At 43.5% G+C, this 19,726-nt stretch overlaps 3 non-coding genes across 3 annotated transcripts; all 3 read left to right on the top strand.

Annotated features, from left to right (window-relative positions):
- The first annotated feature begins 3,364 nt into the window (after nt 1-3,364).
- On the top strand, nt 3,365-3,436 carry TRNAQ-CUG (transfer RNA glutamine (anticodon CUG)). The gene has a single exon. It is a non-coding gene; the product is annotated as a tRNA-Gln (tRNA).
- A 1,712-nt stretch (nt 3,437-5,148) lies between these two features.
- On the top strand, nt 5,149-5,220 carry TRNAQ-CUG (transfer RNA glutamine (anticodon CUG)). Its single transcript has one exon. It is a non-coding gene; the product is annotated as a tRNA-Gln (tRNA).
- A 13,249-nt stretch (nt 5,221-18,469) lies between these two features.
- On the top strand, nt 18,470-18,551 carry TRNAS-AGA (transfer RNA serine (anticodon AGA)). The gene has a single exon. It is a non-coding gene; the product is annotated as a tRNA-Ser (tRNA).
- Nucleotides 18,552-19,726: the final 1,175 nt, after the last annotated feature.

Raw genomic sequence — 19,726 nt, 5'->3', positions numbered from 1 at the left:
AGCTGCCTCCACCACAGGGGGGCTCGCTCGACCCACCAGCGGACAGGCACCAGTATTGGGAGAGGGGGGCTGGCCGTCAGGGTTCACCGCGGCTCTGGCACAAACCCGGCGACACGGAGGTGGCACGGGCAGGAGCGGACTGGCCGTGTCGGCTTCTCACTTTTTGGATTTTAGAAGGGCATGACATGCCTATATCTGTGTCTCCCCCTCCTTTTACTCCTCCACCTCTTTTATTTTCGCATGACTATATGTACTTGTCACTTTTCCATGTGTTAGTTATGTCTTCTGAGCAGTTTGTCAGCTTTTGGACACCTTTGAAGGTGTTTTCTATGTGTTTCTATGTGTTTTTGTTTGCCTGCCATTGGTTTTAACGGTGTTCGAAGGTGTTCGACGAACAGTTCGACGAACAGTTCGGCGAACACACGGGTGTTCGACGAACCGAACCAACTCGAACACTACGGGGGTGGCTCAACACTACTGTAGATGCAGATAAAAATTATTTTTAATTTGCAACCTGATGGAGGTCAGTATAGATGGACTAATAGAGAAAGTCCCACACACTGCTAGAAGGCCAAATATTTTTTCAGAGCTAGATGCAGATAAAAATTATTTTTAATTTGCAACCTGATGGAGGTCAGTATAGATGGACTAATAGAGAAAGTCCCACACACTGCTAGAAGGCCAAATATTTTTTCAGAGCTAGATGCAGATAAAAATTATATTCAATTTGCAACCTGATGGAGGTCAGTATAGATGGACTAATAGAACAAGTCCCACACACAGCTAGAAGCCCAATATTTTTTCAGAGGTACTGTAGATGCAGATAAAAATTATTTTTAATTTGCATCCTGATGGAGGTCAGTATAGATGGACTAATACAACAAGTTCCACACACAGCTAGAAGCCCAATATTTTTTCAGAGGTAGATGCAGAAAAAAATATATTCAGTTTGCAACCTGATGGAGGTCAGTATAGATGGAGCAATAGAACAAGTCCCACACACAGCTAGAAGCCCAAATATTTTTTCAGAGGTAGATGCAGATAAAAATTATTTTTAATTTGCAACCTGATGGAGGTCTGTATAGATGGACTAATAGAGAAAGTCCCACACACTGCTAGAAGGCCAAATATTTTTTCAGAGCTAGATGCAGATAAAAATTATATTCAATTTGCAACCTGATGGAGGTCAGTATAGATGGACTAATAGAACAAGTCCCACACACTGCTAGAAGCCCAAATATTTTTTCAGAGGTACTGTAGATGCAGATAAAAAATATTTTTAATTTGCAACCTGATGGAGGTCAGTATAGATGGACTAATAGAGAAAGTCCCACACACTGCTAGAAGGCCAAATATTTTTTCAGAGCTAGATGCAGAAAAAAATTATATTCAGTTTGCAACCTGATGGAGGTCAGTATAGATGGACTAATAGAGAAAGTCCCACACACTGCTAGAAGGCCACATATTTTTTAAGAGGTAGATGCAGAAAAAAATATATTCAGTTTGCAACCTGATGGAGGTCTGTATAGATGGATTAATAGAACAAGTCCCACACACAGCTAGAAGCCCAATATTTTTTCAGAGGTAGATGCAGAAAAAAATATATTCAGTTTGCAACCTGATGGAGGTCAGTATAGATGGACTAATACAACAAGTCCCACACACAGCTAGAAGCCCAATATTTTTTCAGAGGTAGATGCAGAAAAAAAATATATTCCGCTTGCAACCTGATGGAGGTCTGTATAGATGGATTAATAGAACAAGTCCCACACACAGCTAGAAGCCCAATATTTTTTCAGAGGTAGATGCAGAAAAAAATATATTCAGTTTGCAACCTGATGGAGGTCAGTATAGATGGACTAATACAACAATTCCCACACACAGCTAGAAGCCCAATATTTTTTCAGAGGTAGATGCAGAAAAAAATATATTCAGTTTGCAACCTGATGGAGGTCTGTATAGATGGATTAATAGAACAAGTCCCACACACAGCTAGAAGCCCAATATTTTTTCAGAGGTAGATGCAGAAAAAAATATATTCAGTTTGCAACCTGATGGAGGTCAGTATAGATGGACTAATACAACAAGTCCCACACACAGCTAGAAGCCCAATATTTTTTCAGAGCTAGATGCAGATAAAAATTATATTCAATTTGCAACCTGATGGAGGTCAGTATAGATGGACTAATAGAATGATGCTATGCCCAAAAGATTTTGCTTCACTAGGTGCAGTAATAAAATTGGTATTCTATACACAGGTGGTGTATCTTGCAACACAGATAGGCTACTCCACTGACTAACACACTCTGCAATAGGCCAAAAAGGATTAGCTTTGCTAGATTCAGCCAAATGCTGTGAAAAAAACTTGCACAGCACTGGCACAGACCTGCCTGGCAAAAACTGATAGGAACTGATGTAACCTAGTCCTGAAAAGGACTCCAATTACAATTAGTCTTTACTCCCACAATCTATCTATTTAAGAGCACAGACCTGCCTGATAAAAGTCGTAGGAAATGCTGTAACCTAGTCCTTAAAAGGACTGCAATCACAACTATTCCCTACTCCCAAGCTATCTGTAGATTTGTGCGAAAATTGGCTTGAAATTAACAAGGTATAGCGCACACAGCAACAGCTGTGCCGTCTAACACGCAGCTGCAGCAGTGAGAAAATGGTGGCGACGGGGAAAATGGCTTGGTCTTATAGGGCAAGGACATGTGACATACACTGCCAATGACACATGCCCTTGCTTGTGTGAAAAAAAGCACTTCGCTCCGTGTGTGCGCTGCTGATAGGCTGACAGATTGCACCTCCCCACTGTAAATGCGGGAAAGAGAAAAAAAAAATGGAGATCTTCATTGTTCCTGCAGAGATCCATCCCCTGCCCCTCCCCCCACCCCGCTGTACACTCAAACTGCGTATTAACATTAATTTTCATCATTACTGAGAAAAAATCCAGTTATGATTTTGGTGCACGAACAGTTATCGAACATAACCTCGAACAGCCGAATTTTTCTCAAATTGTTCGTGTTCGCCGAACGGCTCGAACACCGCCCAAAACAGCTTGAATTTGAGATTGGCGAACAGTTCGAGTAGAACAACGCTCATCTCTAGTTGTGATATCATGGAACTTTAAGCACACTTGTGGAATAAAAAGGGAGGAGATATTAATTTACCAATGTGTGTTAGATATACATTTGCAGAACAGCTTTAGAACCAGTTTTCATCATAATGCAGGAATTCCCAGGTTCCACTGAGATTAGAACTCAGATCACTGGATTAGGAGTGAATTTCTCACATTTCCACTATTTACACATGCTCTTTTACTGTTTTCAAAAGAAAATCCAGCCAGCTTCAGTGGTCATTTGGTTCCATGGTGTAATGGTTAGCACTCTGGACTCTGAATCCAGTGATCTGAGTTCAAATCTCAGTGGAACCTGAGAAATTCTTTGTTCATAGCGGTTTTATCTTTTCTGCTCATACTTAATTTGCCAATGCACATGGTTTAACATAAAAAGAGAAAGTTAAAATCCACATGGCAAAAAGATCTATCTATCAAGAAAGTTTAACTCAAAAGTTAAACTTGACTTCATGAAGCAAAACTCATATCATCTATGTCACACCAAGCAATCGTACTCTATGACTTGTGCCAATGTTCGCATGACACTTTTTCCAGGTGGTTGAAACTGACCAGGATTTCAAGCCGAAACGGCCTCAAGAAACGACAGCGATTCTTTTCCTGAATCACCCTTTTTAGTGTTTTCCAGCATTTTTGTAAGCATAGTTTGGTGATGTTTTTCTAAGTATTGTTTTGGGCATCAAATGAGTTTGTTTAAGTTTCCTTTTTGCTCGCAAAATGTTGTGAACGTCACTCAGGAACCTTCCAGGGGTCTTTCTAACCTACTCATTGACTTGTATAGCAAGTATAAAGCAAGCAAAATATAGCTGAAAAATGATATGCTCACTTCTGTTAACCGCTTGGCGTTTTGGGAAACTTAATGAGGTTAAAAGACGCTCAATACCTGATCATATGAACAGCAAGTCTTTTTGCATGGAAATGAATCTGTTCAAACTATTGAGCATTTTCAAAGCCTTTTTCAGGAGGTGTTTGGAACAAAGTCACTCTAAATCCGCCTTATGAATTTTAATAAACCTTGAACTGTAAAAGGTTCCAATTGATGATACCTTTAAATCAGATTTTTACATTTCAGTGAGGCCTGGAATTTTGTTTCCAATTAAAATCTTCCATTTTCTGAAATGTCTTCAGGAAGGATAATCACTGATATTGATCATGGTGCTATAAGAAAAGGTGTAAAACTCAAAGAATGAAACAGTGTCTGAGTAGTTGGGGCCGAGTGGTTAAGGTGATGGGCTAGAAATCCATTGGGGTCTTCCCGTGTAGGTTCATATACTGCCAACTACGTTTAACTTCATGTAACATTTTGACGAATTATCTGAGTAGATCAATTTCCACATTCCCAAGTCTATCCCCCACAGAAATGGTCTGTAATCTATGAATTGTATTTGTAGAACCAGCTTAACAGCATCTGTAGATCTTCTTTTGATTAGTCAGCCGGGTGAGATGTCACTTGTGCAGCACACCACCAATCAAACAAAGCTCAGAGGGTGCCATCAGGTATGTGGTGCAAATCCTCCTTTTTTCCAGCGAACACAGACCACTGCCGTGGCTGATGGACTGGGATATGAACTTTGATTTGCACCAACTCTACTTGAATTATCTTTCCGATGGAACCTTTTAGCACACCATGAAAAATCTTTAGTGACTTCTGGATGAGCAGAAGTTTTGCAATTTCTTTTTTTCTCACCCTTTTTTCTGCTGATAGATCCAGCACGCTAATTATTAGCCAGATTTCATCAACATTTTAAAACTGTCCTTGTTGTGATATCATGGAACTTTAAGCACACTTGTGGAATAAAAAGGGAGGAGATATTAATTTACCAATGTGTGTTAGATATACATTTGCGGAACAGCTTTACAACCAGTTTTCATCATAATGCATGAATTCCCAGGTTCCACTGAGATTAGAACTCAGACCACTGGATTAAGAGTGAATTTCTCACATTTCCACTATTTACACATGCTCTTTTACTGTTTTCAAAAGAAAATCCAGCCAGCTTCATTGGTCATGTGGTTCCATGGTGTAATGGTTAGCACTCTGGTCTCTGAATCCAGTGATCTGAGTTCAAATCTCAGTGGAATCTGAGAAATTCTTTGTGCATAGCGGTTTTATCTTTTCTGCTCACACTCAATTTGCCAATGCACATGGTTTAACATAAAAAGAGAAAGTTAAAATCCACATGGCAAAAAGATCTATTTATCAAGAAAGTTTAACTCAAAAGTTAAACTTGACTTCATGAAGCAAAACTCATATCATCTGTCACACCAAGCAATCATACTCTATGACTTGTGCCAATGTTCGCATGACGCTTTTTCCAGGTCGTTGAAACTGACCAGGATTTCAAGCCGAAACGGCCTCAAGAAACGACAGCGATTCTTTTCCTGAATCACCCTTTTTAGTGTTTTCCAGCATTTTTGTAAACATAGTTTGGTGATGTTTTTCTAAGTATTGTTTTGGGCATCAAATGAGTTTGTTTAAGTTTCTTTTTTGCTCGCAAAATGCTGTGAAAATCACTCAGGAACCTTCCAGGGGTCTTTCTAACCTACTCATTGACTTGTATAGCAAGTATAAAGCAAGCAAAATATACCTGAAAAATGATATGCTCACTTCTGTTAACCGCTTGGCGTTTTGGGAAACTTAATGAGGTTAAAAGACGCTCAATACCTGATCATATGAACAGCAAGTCTTTTTGCATGGAAATGAATCTGTTCAAACTATTGAGCATTTTCAAAGCCTTTTTCAGGAGGTGTTTGGAACAAAGTCACTCTAAATCCGCCTTATGAATCTTAATAAACCTTGAACTGTAAAAGGTTCCAATTGATGATACCTTTAAATCAGATTTTTACATTTCAGTGAGGCCTGGAATTTTGTTTCCAATTGAAATCTTCCATTTTCTGAAATGTCTTCCAGAAGGATAATCACTGATATTGATCATGGTGCTATAAGAAAAGGTGTGAAACTCATAAGAATGAAACAGTGTCTGAGTAGTTGTGGCCGAGTGGCTAAGGCGATGGACTATAAATCCATTGAGGACTTCCCGTGTATCTTCAAATCCTGCCAACTAAGTTTAAATTCATGTAACATTTTGACGAATTATCTGAGCACATCAATTTCCACATTCCCAAGTCTATCCCCCACAGAAATGGTCTGTAATCTATGGATTGTATTTGTAGAACCAGCTTAACAGCATCTGTAGATCTTCTTTTGATTAGTCAGCCGGGTGAGATGTCACTTGTGCATCACACCACCAATCAAACAAAGCTCAGAGGGTGCCATCAGGTATGTGGTGCAAATCCTCCTTTTTTCCAGCGAACACAGACCACTGCCGTGGCTGATGGACTGGGATATGAACTTTGATTAGCACCAACTCTAGTTGAATTATCTTTCCGATGGAACCTTTTAGCACACCATGAAAAATCTTTAGTGACTTCTGGATGAGCAGAAGTTTTGCAATTTCTTTTTTTCTCACCCTTTTTCCAGCTGATAGATCCAGCACGCTAATTATTAGCCAGATTTCATCAACATTTTAAAACTGTCCTTGTTGTGATATCATGGAACTTTAAGCACACTTGTGGAATAAAAGGGAGGAGATATTAATTTACCAATGTGTGTTAGATATACATTTGCGGAACAGCTTTAGAACCATTTTCCATCATAATGCATGAATTCCCAGGTTCCACTGTGATTAGAACTCAGATCACTGGATTAAGAGAGAATTTCTCACATTTCCACTATTTACACATGCTCTTTTACTGTTTTCAAAAGAAAATGCAGCCATGATCAATGGTCATGTGGTTTAATGGTGTTATGGTTAGCACTCTGGACTCTGAATCCAGTGATCTGAGTTCAAATCTCAGTGGAACCTGAGATATTCTTTGTGCATAGCGGTTTTATCTTTTCTGCTCACACTCAATTTGCAAATGCACATGGTTTAACATAAAAAGAGAAAATTAAAATTAGAGATGAGCGTTGTTCTACTCGAACTGTTCGCCAATCTCAAATTCAAGCTGTTTTGGGCGGTGTTCGAGCCGTTCGGCGAACACGAACAATTTGAGAAAAATTCGGCTGTTCGAGGTGATGTTCGATAACTGTTCGTGCACCAAAATCATAACTAGATTTTTTCTCAGTAATGATGAAAATTAATGTTAATACGCAGTTTGAGTGTACAGCGGGGTGGGGGGAGGGGCAGGGGATGGATCTCTTCAGGAACAATGAAGATCTCCATTTTTTTTTCTCTTTCCCGCATTTGCAGTGGGGAGGTGCAATCTGTCAGCCTATCTGCAGTGCACACACGGAGCGAAGTGCTTTTTTTCACACAAGCAAGGGCATGTGTCATTGGCAGTGTATGTCACATGTCCTTGCCCTATAAGACCAAGCCATTTTCCCCGTCGCCACCATTTTCTCACTGCTGCAGCTGCGTGTTAGACGGCACCGCTGTTGCTGTGTGCGCTATACCTTGTTAATTTCAAGCCAATTTTCGCACAAATCTACAGATAGCTTGGGAGTAGGGAATAGTTGTGATTGCAGTCCTTTTAAGGACTAGGTTACAGCATTTCCTACGACTTTTATCAGGCAGGTCTGTGCTCTTAAATAGATAGATTGTGGGAGTAAAGACTAATTGTAATTGGAGTCCTTTTCAGGACTAGGTTACATCAGTTCCTATCAGTTTTTGCCAGGCAGGTCTGTGCCAGTGCTGTGCAAGTTTTTTTCACAGCATTTGGCTGAATCTAGCAAAGCTAATCCTTTTTGGCCTATTGCAGAGTGTGTTAGTAAGTGGAGTAGCCTATCTGTGTTGCAAGATATACCACCTGTGTATAGAATACCAATTTTTTTACTGCACCTAGTGAAGTAAAATCTTTTGGGCATAGCATCATTCTATTAGTCCATCTATACTGACCTCCATCAGGTTGCAAATTGAATATAATTTTTTTCTGCATCTAGCTCTGAAAAAATATTGGGCTTCTAGCTGTGTGTGGGACTTGTTCTATTAATCCATCTATACAGACCTCCATCAGGTTGCAAACTGAATATATTTTTTTCTGCATCTACCTCTGAAAAAATATTGGGCTTCTAGCTGTGTGTGGGACTTGTTCTATTAATCCATCTATACAGACCTCCATCAGGTTGCAAACTGAATATATTTTTTTCTGAATCTACCTCTGAAAAAATATTGGGCTTCTAGCTGTGTGTGGGACTTGTTCTATTAATCCATCTATACAGACCTCCATCAGGTTGCAAACTGAATATATTTTTTTCTGCATCTACCTCTGAAAAAATATTGGGCTTCTAGCTGTGTGTGGGACTTGTTCTATTAATCCATCTATACAGACCTCCATCAGGTTGCAAACTGAATATATTTTTTTCTGCATATACCTCTGAAAAAATATTGGGCTTCTAGCTGTGTGTGGGACTTGTTGTATTAGTCCATCTATACTGACCTCCATCAGGTTGCAAACTGAATATATTTTTTTCTGCATCTACCTCTGAAAAAATATTGGGCTTCTAGCTGTGTGTGGGACTTGTTGTATTAGTCCATCTATACTGACCTCCATCAGGTTGCAAATTGAATATATTTTTTTCTGCATCTACCTCTGAAAAAATATTGGGCTTCTAGCTGTGTGTGTGACTTGTTCTATTAATCCATCTATACAGACCTCCATCAGGTTGCAAACTGAATATATTTTTTTCTGCATCTAGCTCTGAAAAAATATGGGCTTCTAGCTGTGTGTGGGACTTGTTCTATTAATCCATCTATACAGACCTCCATCAGGTTGCAAACTGAATATATTTTTTTCTGCATCTACCTCTGAAAAAATATTTGGGCTTCTAGCTGTGTGTGGGACTTGTTCTATTAATCCATCTATACAGACCTCCATCAGGTTGCAAACTGAATATATTTTTTTCTGCATCTAGCTCTGAAAAAATATTGGGCTTCTAGCTGTGTGTGGGACTTGTTCTATTAATCCATATATACAGACCTCCATCAGGTTGCAAACTGAATATATTTTTTTCTGCATCTACCTCTGAAAAAATATTGGGCTTCTAGCTGTGTGTGGGACTTGTTGTATTAGTCCATCTATACTGACCTCTATCAGGTTGCAAACTGAATATATTTTTTCTGCATCTACCTCTGAAAAATATTGGGCTTCTAGCTGTGTGTGGGACTTGTTCTATTAATCCATCTATACAGACCTCCATCAGGTTGCAAATTGAATATAATTTTTTTCTGCATCTAACCCAGCCAATAGTTTTGGCCTAATACCACAGTTTGGCCACTCAGCTCTGCTCGGTTCCCATCCATTGTTTTTTTGTGCAAACATCTCCAGAGTTGTGAATTAGTTAACCACCAAAATGAGTGGAAAAAGGCCTGCTGCTGGTGGAAAGGGGAAGAGGCGTGTTGGGAAGTGGAAAAAAGGTTGTGTCTGTGGGGTAGGTGGTAAAGCAACAGTAACATCTGCAGAAGAAAGACCATCTTCCAGCCAAACTAAAATGTCTACTTCTTTTAGCGGACAATGTGATAAGATCCCTTTCTTACGGCCACGCCAATCGCTACAAATTCCAGATGAGGCACAAAAACAGCAGGTGCTTCAACGGATATCAAGTGCTCCTTTAAGTGGGCTCTCCTCCACATCAACTTCAACACCACAAATACTCCAGTCCTCAAAGGTGTCACCCCAATCGCACTTGCTTCCTCACAGCTCCCAAATCTCCAGCTGCCCGTCTGAGTATGAGGTAGAACAGATGGTTGAGTCTGCAGAGCTGTTTACTCATACTTAAGCCTGGGAATCAGAGGTCGACTCCAGCGCTTCTGTGAATCCAGACGAGGAAATGATCTGCACTGATGCCCAGAATCTTTATGAGTCGGATCCAGGACCAGACGCAGAAGGTTCTGACCATAATGTAGACCCTCATTCCCAAACTGTAACTCCTGTTGGTGGAGACAATGAGGAAGACGATGATAAGACTCAAATACCTGATTGGAGCGACAACTTTAGTTTTTTGTCAGGGCAGGAACAGGTTGGCTCTGAGGACGACGGGTGTGATAACGCAGAGGGTGATGATGATGAGGTTGGAGATCCCACTTACTGTCAACCCACAGTCAGCCAAGAGATGAGGTCAGCAGAGGAGGTGGAGGAAGATGCTAGTGACGACGAGGTCAGGTTGCGCCTTCCTGGACAGAGACGTAGTACTGGAAGCACGTCAACAACTGCATCCTCAAACACAACTCTGCCTCTCACCACAAGTCGTGGTGGCTCTTCAGGTCGCATGGGTGCTAAGCCTTGCGTAGCCTGGGCATTTTTTCAGATCGATAAAGATGACCCAACTCGTGTTATCTGTAACATTTTTCAGCAAAAGCTAAGTAGAGGCCAAAAAATACATAGTTTGAGTACTTCATGCATGAACCGGCACATGGACATGAAGCATAAGTTGCAGTGGGAAGCTCAGTGTGCTACAATGCGGCCTAGCCGGCCGGGCCAACCACCGTCTGCCATATCTTGTGCATCCGCGGCCTCTTCATCCTCTGTGACTCGGGGGACAGCAGTCACACCTGTTTTGGGGCGCAGACCTGCCACCTCTTTACCCGCAACAGCCAGCGTGATTGGCAGGTCATCATTTTCTTTGGAGGTGGTAACACCAGCTGGTGTTGAGCGCTGTCCGACATCGATAGCACCACCTTTGGATCAAGGCAACCTAACATGTCCGCCTGCATCTCCCTCACAGACCGGCAGTTTGCCGGGGACACCCTTATCAACCCCGTCTAAGCACATTAGCCAGCCCTCGGTCCCTCAGATGTGGACAAGTAAAAGACCATTTCCTCCTAGCCATGAGAAAGCTAAGAGGTTGAATTTCACCATCTTCAAGCTCTTGGCTACAGAAATGCTGCCTTTCCACCTGGTGGACACAGAGGATTTTCGAGACCTTATGTCCGTCGCAGTGCCCCAGTACCAGATGCCCAGTCGGCACTACTTCTCAAAGAAAGGTGTGCCTGCGCTCCACCAGCATGTCGCACACAACATCACCGCTTCTTTGAGAAACTCTGTGTGTGACAGGGTGCATTTCACCACAGACACTTGGACGAGTAGGCATGGACAGGGGCGTTATATGTCGCTGACTGGGCACTGGGTAACTATGGTGACAGCAGGACAAGGGGCTGCTGTCCAAGTCTTGCCGTCCCCACGAGTTGTGCGCCAATCCTCTTTATCTCAAAGTTCCTCCACTGCTTCTGCCTCCTCAACCTCCTCTCGGTCTTCCACCTGCACCCAAAGCCTGTCTGGTCATGCCACAAGCTTTCTAACTGCGCAGAAGGGATCCTGCACACCTCCTTACTATGCTGGCAGTAGGGCTCAACGTCATCAGGCGGTTTTTACATTGAAATGTCTGGGAAATGTGAGTAACACAGCTGAGGAGTTGTGGTCAGCTCTGGAGAACCAATTTCATGAATGGTTGTCTCCAATTGACCTGAAACCAGGGAAGGCCGTGTGCGACAATGCTGCAAACCTGGGTGCGGCCCTTCGCCGGGGCAATGTCACACACGTGCCTTGTATGGCTCACGTGTTGAACCTGGTTGTCCAGCAATTTTTAGCCCACTATCCCAGACTAGATGGCCTTCTGCAGAGGGCACGGTCGCTGTGTGCTCACTTCCGCCGTTCGCATCCCGCAGCTCAGCGACTTACATCTCTACAGAAGTCGTTGGGCCTGCCACTTCACCGGCTAAAATGCGATGTGCCTACCCAGTGGAATTCAACTCTGCATATGTTGCAGCGACTGTGGCAGCACCGACAAGCCCTGGTGCAATACCTTCTGACGTATAGCCTGGGCCAACGAGATTCAGAGGTGGGGCAAATCACACTGGAGGAGTGGTCTCAGATCAGGGACCTATGCACCCTTCTGCACAGTTTTGAAATGGCGACGAAGATGTTTAGTGCTGACGATGCCATTATCAGCATGACTATTCCGGTGATTTACATGCTGGAGCACATGTTAAACAGAATTCGGAGTCAGGTGGTGGCACAAGAGGAGGTGGAGGAAGTAGAGGAGGAGGAGTTGTATGCGGAAGGGCTAACATCTGCAAGGTCCAGACGATCGGCAGCACCAAGGCGGCAGGCATGTGAGGGTGGGGGAGATGGTTTTACCAGGGCGCATGGTAGCAGCCAAACTAGTGAGGAAGGTGCAGGTGCCCAGGAAGAAGTGGAGGACGAACTGATGGAAGACTCATCAGATGAGGGAGACCTTGATCACATTTCTGTTGTGCGAGGTTGGGGGGAGAGGACAGAGGAAAGAAGCATGATTGTTACCTCGCCACCAACACAACAGGGACTTGGTGCTCCTGGATGCGCAACACACATGAGTGCCTTCTTGCTGCACTACCTGCAACATGACCCTCGAATTGTGAGAATTAGAAATAATCCTGACTACCGGGTTGCCACACTGTTAGATCCCCGGTACAAAAGTAAATTTGCAGAAATTATTCCTGCCATAGAAAGGGATGCACGCATGCAGGAGTATCAGCAGAGACTGTTGCAGAATCTTACATGTGCTTTTCCACAAAATACCAGTGGTGCACGTAGTGAATCTCACAGTTCCAACTTGCCAACCGTGGGACCGTCAAGTGTTCAGCACTCAAACCGTAACAGAACCACAGTATCTGCTGGTAACATCAATTTTGCGGAATCATTTCACCACTTTTTTAGCCCATCCTTTGCAAGGCCACAGGAGACAAGAAGTCTGACACATAGTCAACGCCTAGAGACGATGGTACAGGAGTATCTCCAAGTAAACATTGAAGCCACGACTGTGTCACTGGACCCTTGCTCTTTTTGGGCTTCCAATCTGGATAAATGGCCGGAGTTAGCCACTTACGCCTTGGAGATCTTGTCATGCCCCGCAGCCAGCGTTCTGTATGAACGTGTGTTCAGCGCTGCTGGTGGTGTGCTGACAGATAAGCGCACGCGGCTCTCCACTGATAATGTAGACAGACTCACGTTCATAAAGATGAACAAATCATGGATCCGAAACGACTTTTCTACCCCTGTGTCATCCTGGGGAGAGTAAAAGCTTGATGATTGGTTAAAATCACCCTACCAACCGTTTTAAGCTTTCAAATTACTAATCATGTTTATCTGTATCTTGGCTGGAAAACAATTAGGGCTTTGTAGCAGTGTGCAGCACTGATCCTATTAGGCCATCTATACTAAAGCTTCACCAGATTTAAAATTAATAATAATTTTTAGCTGCATCTAGCCCGGAAAATAATTTTGGGGCTCCGAGATGCGCAAGACACATAAGTGCCTTCTTGCTGCACTACATGCAGCATGACCCTCATATTGTCAGAATTCGAAGTAATCATGACTACTGGGTTGCCACACTCTTAGATCCCCCAAACTTTTCGATCAACCTTTTCATTTTAATAAAGACCAAAAAAATGGTCATTTTTGAAATTATAAGCATTAGCAGGTTGTTAGAAACTGAAATCAAACAGTTTTCAACTCAAAACTTTATTCTAGGTGATGTTACATTTTCACATAGGACACCTTGTTCGAAAGGAGCTTCTGAACTCTCTCGTCCATTGAATTTGTCAGGTTTTGGATGGTTTCTGCTTCAATTGTTTTGCATGAGGACAGAATACCCTCCCAGAGCTGTTGCTTAGATGTGAATTGCCTCCCGCCATCATAGACACTCCTTTTAATGATGCTCCAAAGGTTCTGAATGGGGTACAGGTGAGGGGAGCATGGGGGTCACACCATAAGTTTGTCCCCTTTTATGCCCATATCAGCCAGAGATGCAGATGTTTTATGTGCAGCATGAGATGGTGCATTATCATGCAGAAAAATGATCTTGCTGTGAAATACACGGTTCTTCTTCTTGAACCATGGCAGGAAGTGCTGTTTGAGAAAATCCACATACATTATGGAGTTCATCTTTAGCGCCTTCATGGATCCTAAAGGGGCCGACAATCTCTCTCCCCATGATTCCAGCCCAAAACATTACTCCACCTCCTCCTTGTTGGCGCTGTAGCCGTGTTTGCGTGGGGTGTCCATCAACCAGCCATCCTCCACTCCATCCATCTGGACCATCGAGCGCTGCACGGCACTCATCCGTGAACAAAACAGTTTTGAAATCAGTCTTCATGTAATGTTTGGCCCACTGGAGCCGTTTCTGCTTGCGTGAAGTGGATAGAGGAGGTCGACAGGATGGCGTATGCACAGCTGCAAACCTCTGAAGGACCCTGCATCTTGTTGTTCGGGGGACGTTGGAGGCACAAGCAGCTTCAAAAACTTGTCTGCTGCTATGACAAGGCTTTTTTGCCGCTGCTCTTTCAACCTGACGTAATTGCCTGTAGGAAAGAGTCCTCAATTTGCCCTTATCAGCACGCACACGTGTGTACTGTGAATCAGCTACATACTTCTTGATTGCCAAGACACTTCATCCTGATCATCGCACAATGTTGATTGTAGTCATGCCTTGACCTAAACACTCCACAATTTGTTGCTTCTAAGCAGCCGACACATCCTTTTTCTTTCCCATTTTGGCAGAAAATGTAGGCTGCTTAATAATGTGAGACAGCCTTCTTAAGTAGTCTTGCCTTTCATTGGACACACCTGCCAAACTAATTAGCACAGGTGTCTGCAATTGCTTACAGTGATATAAAGAGCCCTGACACACATCACCATCAATGAGTTTAACTGACAAACAAATTCTTCCCTTATCACTCCTAAACACTTTTTGCATAATAATTTGGAACGCAGTGTACATGTGCTTTTCCACAAAACACCAGTGGTTCACGTAGTGAATCTTACAGTTCTAACTTGCCAACCGTGGTCTGTATGGAGTTGTTCAATAAAGGGCCCAAAATTAAGATAACATAGATGGGAGAGGTCTCTATGAATAGGAATTCCTAAGTATTTGATACCCTGTGAGGGCCAGGCAAAGGGAAAGTTGGACTGGATGGAATCCTATATGAATTTGGGGAGGGAGACATCGAGGGCCTCAGACTTCACTGCATTGATTTTAAAATTTGACCATGTAACAAAGTGATCTATTTCAGCCATAACAGCATGGATGGATATATGTGATTGAGTGATATATACTAGGACATCATCAGCAAATAGAGAGCACTTGTACTCGGTGCCTCCCACCTCAATCCACCTAATATTGGGGTTATGGCGAATTGATGAGAGCAGGTGCTCCGTCACTAGGATGTATAAGAGAGGGGACAGAGGACATCCCTGCCTTGTCCCATTGGTGATTGTGAAACGTGATGAAAATGTTCTGATGCACCCCCTGGGCCTTGGGACACCCGGAGCCGGACCCTTTTTGGTGGATGCTGGTGGTTGTAGTCTTCGTGGCGGCGACCCGGTTCCGTGGCTCAGGGTGGTCAAACCAGTGGCGGAACTATTTATGTGGTTTTGATGTTTAAATGTCCGACTACGCCACCCGTGGATTGCGGTCAGAGTGAACCGCCGCTGCAGGGCAGACCGCTGAGGCTGGTGTTGTGGGTGCAGCAGAGCGTAGCATAACTCCCCACGGGAGGAGTATAGCCTCAGGGCAGTGTATGCGGAGGATGAGGGTGATGGTGCAGGGCAGCTGCAGTAACGACACGGAGTCAGTGATGCAGTCCAGGGCCTTTACTCACAGTTCTTATTATCCAGACCACGTCTGCAGATAACGGCTGCCCACGTCATACTGTGCTCACCAGGTGAGGGGCTCAGACAACTCCCAGATAACTTTGGAGCGCTTCACAGGACCCCCTTTGTGTGTCCTTTGTCTGGCCTTTCTTACCAACCCTTCTGTCCGGCTGCCTCGGGCCTCCTCTTGGTAAACTTGGCGCCAGTTTCCCTGACCCTATGTGGTGCCTTCCTAGCGGGTGTAGCGAGGGGCTGCGCCACATAAAAAGCCTCCGGTTTCTAGCTGAGGGTCGTTTCCTGCCTCCACTAGTTTCAGGGACCGGTCTCCCCCTTTGGCCTGACCCCTCCACGCAGGTGGATTCGGGCGTGCGGTGGCGACTCGCCCGTCTGCACCCCTGGGATCCCTTCATTCCTCGTTCCTGGAGCCTTCTCCGCTCCTCTTCCTTCCTTCTCCCTCTTCCAGGCCTGGGCCTCTGTTACTAGGCCCGCCTCCGGAGCAGAGCTCATGCAGAGCCCCTGCTCCCTGCCACTTCTGCTCAGACTTCTCTGCACTGAACTAAGATGGTGCCCACCTTTTATACTCCCTTCTCAATGCACCCAGGAACTGCTTCCTCCCTGCTCCTGCACTACAGGGTTCCCCTTCCTCAGTGTTCCCTCCCCCCACTCCAGCCAGGGACAGGGACTGTCGTGCCCATCTCAGGGGCATATTGGTCGCCCTGCCCCACGGCAATGTGGTGTAATGCATGCAGGTGTCGGGTCCTGATCCACACTCCATCCTTAGCTGAGAGTGAGATATCACACCTCTGGGTGAGGTGCAATACCTCTGTAGCAACCGAGCCCTCAGGGTGCTACAGTTCCATTTATCTTCAGCCTAGGTGACGCATTGCGATACAGGGCCGTGATTTTGGCTATAAAAGGGTCCCCTAGACCCCTACCCCAAGCTTTTTAAGAGAATCATATATGGCGTGCCAGGAGACAATATGGAATGCTTTCTCAGCATCCAACGAGAGTATCTAATTACAAATTTTTAACTGCATCTAGCCCAGGAAATACTTTGTGCCTAGTAGCAGTGTCTGCTAGTCAGCGGAATATCCCGGCTGTTAAGCAAGCTACACCACCTGTAGTTTAGACACTTAATTTTTTCAAAGGAAATGCTTCGGGACCATGGGATACTCAGTGAAGAGCATCAGGAGGCACCCCAAGGCATAGGGGCTGGGACTGGCAGTAGGATGCCTTGCGGTGGACAGCCGAGCTCGATCCTTATAAAAGCTTTTTAACTGCAGCAGCTTTAGTGGACGCTACTGGAGCTGGAATTACGCGGCTGCTGGCATGAGACTTGCCCTCCAATAGATCCTTGTAAATGGATTTAAAGTGTATTCATTCAAATTAGAGAGACAATTTAAATTAAAAAGCTTAGAGCTGCCTCCACCACAGGGGGGCTCGCTCGACCCACCAGCGGACAGGCACCAGTATTGGGAGAGGGGGGCTGGCCATCAGGGTTCACCGCGGCTCTGGCACAAACCCGGCGACACGGAGGTGGCACGGGCAGGAGCGGACTGGCCGTGTCGGCCTCTCACTTTTTGGATTTTAGAAGGGCATGACATGCCTATATCTGTGTCTCCCCCTCCTTTTACTCCTCCACCTCTTTTATTTTCGCATGACTATATGTACTTGTCACTTTTCCATGTGTTAGTTATGTCTTCTGAGCAGTTTGTCAGCTTTTGGACACCTTTGAAGGTGTTTTCTATGTGTTTCTATGTGTTTTTGTTTGCCTGCCATTGGTTTTTAACGGTGTTCAAAGGTGTTCGACGAACAGTTCGACGAACAGTTCGGCGAACACACGGGTGTTCGACGAACCGAACCGAACTCGAACACTACGGGGGTGGCTCAACACTAGTTAAAATCCACATGGCAAAAAGATCTATCTATGAAGAAAGTTTAACTCAAAAGTTAAACTTGACTTCATGAAGCAAAACTCATATCATCTATGCCACACCAAGCAATCGTACTCTATGACTTGTGCCAATGTTCGCATGACACTTTTTCCAGGTGGTTGAAACTGACCAGGATTTCAAGCCGAAACGGCCTCAAGAAACGACAGCGATTCTTTTCCTGAATCACCCTTTTTAGTGTTTTCCAGCATTTTTGTAAACATAGTTTGGTGATGTTTTCCTAAGTATTGTTTTGGGCATCAAATGAGTTTGTTTAAGTTTCTTTTTTGCTTGCAAAATGCTGTGAATGTCACCCAGGAACCTTCCAGGGGTCTTTCTAACCTACTCATTGACTTGTATAGCAAGTATAAAGCAAGCAAAATATACCTGAAAAATGATATGCTCACTTCTGTTAACCGCTTGGCGTTTTGGGAAACTTAATGAGGTTAAAAGACCTGATCATATGAACAGCAAGTCTTTTTGCATGGAAATGAATCTGTTCAAACTATTGAGCATTTTCAAAGCCTTTTTCAGGAGGTGTTTGGAACAAAGTCACTCTAAATCCGCCTTATGAATTTTAATAAACCTTGAACTGTAAAAGGTTCCAATTGATGATACCTTTAAATCAGATTTTTACATTTCAGTGAGGCCTGGAATTTTGTTTCCAATTGAAATCTTCCATTTTCTGAAATGTCTTCCAGAAGGATAATCACTGATATTGATCATGGTGCGATAAGAAAAGGTGTGAAACTCATAAGAAAGAAACAATGTCTGAGTAGTTGTGGCCGAGTGGTTAAGGCAATGGATTAGAAATCCATTGGGGTCTTCCCGCGTAGGTTCAAATCCTGCCAACTACATTTAACTTCATGTAACATTTTGACGAATTATCTGAGTAGATCAATTTCCACATTCCCAAGTCTATTCCCCACAGAAATGGTCTGTAATCTATGGATTGCATTTGTAGAACCAGCTTAACAGCATCTGTAGATCTTCTTTTGATTAGTCAGCTGGGTGAGATGTCACTTGTGCATCACACCACCAATCAAACAAAGCTCAGAGGGTGCCATCAGGTATGTGGTGCAAATCCTCCTTTTTTCCAGCGAACACAGACCACTTCCGTGGCTGATGGACTGGGATATGAACTTTGATTTGCACCAACTCTACTTGAATTATCTTTCCGATGGAACCTTTTAGCACACCATGAAAAATCTTTAGTGACTTCTGGATGAGCAGAAGTTTTGCAATTTCTTTTTTTCTCACCCTTTTTCCAGCTGATAGATCCAGCACGCTAATTATTAGCCAGATTTCATCAACATTTTAAAACTGTCCTTGTTGTGATATCATGGAACTTTAAGCACACTTGTGGAATAAAAAGGGAGGAGATAATAATTTACCAATGTGTGTTAGATATACATTTGCGGAACAGCTTTAGAACCAGTTTTCATCATAATGCATGAATTCCCAGGTTCCACTGAGATTAGAACTCAGATCACTGGATTAAGAGTGAATTTCTCAAATTTCCACTATTTACACATGCTCTTTTACTGTTTTCAAAAGAAAATCCAGCCAGCTTCATTGGTCATGTGGTTCCATGGTGTAATGGTTAGCACTCTTTACTCTGAATCCAGCGATCTGAGTTCAAAGCTCAGTGGAACCTGAGAAATTCTTTGTGCATAGCGGTTTTATCTTTTCTGCTCACACTCAATTTGCCAATGCACATGGTTTAACATAAAAAGAGAAAGTTAAAATCCACATGGCAAAAAGATCTATCTATCAAGAAATTTTAACTCAAAAGTTAAACTTGACTTCATGAAGCAAAACTCATATCATCTATGTCACACATAGCAATAGTAGTCTATGACTTGTGCCAATGTTCGCATGACACTTTTTCCAGGTGGTTGAAACTGACCAGGATTTCAAGCCGAAGCGGCCTCAAGAAACGACAGCGATTCTTTCCCAGAATCACCCTTTTTAGTGTTTTCCAGCATGTTTGTAAACATAGTTTGGTGATGTTTTTCTAAGTATTGTTTTG

This window comes from Phyllobates terribilis, unplaced genomic scaffold, assembly GCF_046119375.1.
Source record: "Phyllobates terribilis strain yellow unplaced genomic scaffold, ASM4611937v1 Scaffold_13__5_contigs__length_258822181, whole genome shotgun sequence".
NCBI lineage: Eukaryota > Metazoa > Chordata > Amphibia > Anura > Dendrobatidae > Phyllobates > Phyllobates terribilis.
The sequence above is the reverse complement of the archived record's forward strand: the minus strand, read 5'-3'. Positions and strand labels throughout refer to the sequence as shown.